A 1119-nucleotide genomic window follows, 5' to 3' on the forward strand; every position below is an offset into this window, starting at 1 on the left:
CCACTAGCGTGGCAAAAGATTGTGTAACTGATTGTGAGTGTGCGCGATCGGTGACGTATGTTTTGTACGTGACATAATAATTATCTCAGTCCGAGAACCGTGTAGTGCAATCGATCGATCCTTTTGGGATTCTCTCGATTGCCGGGTAAGTGTGGACAGTATTTCTTTTCGCAACACGTTTTGCGCGATAGTCCTTTACGAACAATTTACCATACAGCAATTATTAACCTCTCCCCTCATCTACCATTTCTCACAATCGTTCGAAAATTTACGTTAAACCAAAGAAATTTGTGTACCAATTTCCCCGAAATTGAACATAAAGATGTAGATATGCGACGAGTTCTCTTATCCTTTTGACTTTATTGATTTTAGAAACTGGCACAATTTGTTTAATACGTCGTTATAGCTTGATAGAATCTTTTCCTCGTCAAACAATGATAGCGGAAGAGCAATAAAGTTTATTGTAATTATTACCCTTCTTTCCGTTGCAGAAGAGACTTTTATAGCATCTTAGGTTTATCGCACAGTGCTAGTACAAACGCAATTAAGAAGGCTTACAGACGATTAGCGAAGGAACTGCATCCTGATAAAAATAAAGATGATCCGGATGCCTCTCAGAAGTTTCAAGACTTGGGAGCGGCGTACGAAGTATGTCAGATCCTGAGAAGAGAGAAATGTATGACAGGTGTGGGGAGGAATGCTTAAAGAAGGATGGCATGATGAATAGTAATATATGGATCCGTTTGCGAATTTCTTCGGCGACATTAATTTCCATTTCGGCGGGGAGTCGCAGCAACAGCAAACTCCCAGAGGTTCGAACGTTGTGATGGACCTGTATGTTACTTTAGAAGAATTGTATAGCGGAAATTTTATCGAGGTAAGTTTTCTCTCGCCGCAAGTAAGTACAACTACTTGCTGTAAACTCGGTGACTTCGTTGAGTTCATTTTGGTGCTGATTATTTCAGATTACGAGAAATAAGCCAGTTGTAAAGACCGCGAAGGGGACGAGGAAGTGTAACTGTAGGCAAGAATTAGTTACTCGCAATTTAGGAAACGGTAGATTCCAAATGATGCAACAGTCGGTGTGTTCGGAATGTCCAAATGTCAAGTTGGTCAATG

The 1119-nt window shown here is 40.7% G+C and overlaps 1 pseudogene; it reads left to right on the forward strand.

Moving 5' to 3' along the window:
• Positions 1-89: 89 nt before the first annotated feature.
• Positions 90-1112, forward strand: LOC105562442 (annotated as a pseudogene).
• Positions 1113-1119: the final 7 nt, after the last annotated feature.

This window comes from Vollenhovia emeryi, unplaced genomic scaffold, assembly GCF_000949405.1.
Source record: "Vollenhovia emeryi isolate VEMERY1.0 unplaced genomic scaffold, V.emery_V1.0 DF951204.1, whole genome shotgun sequence".
NCBI lineage: Eukaryota > Metazoa > Arthropoda > Insecta > Hymenoptera > Formicidae > Vollenhovia > Vollenhovia emeryi.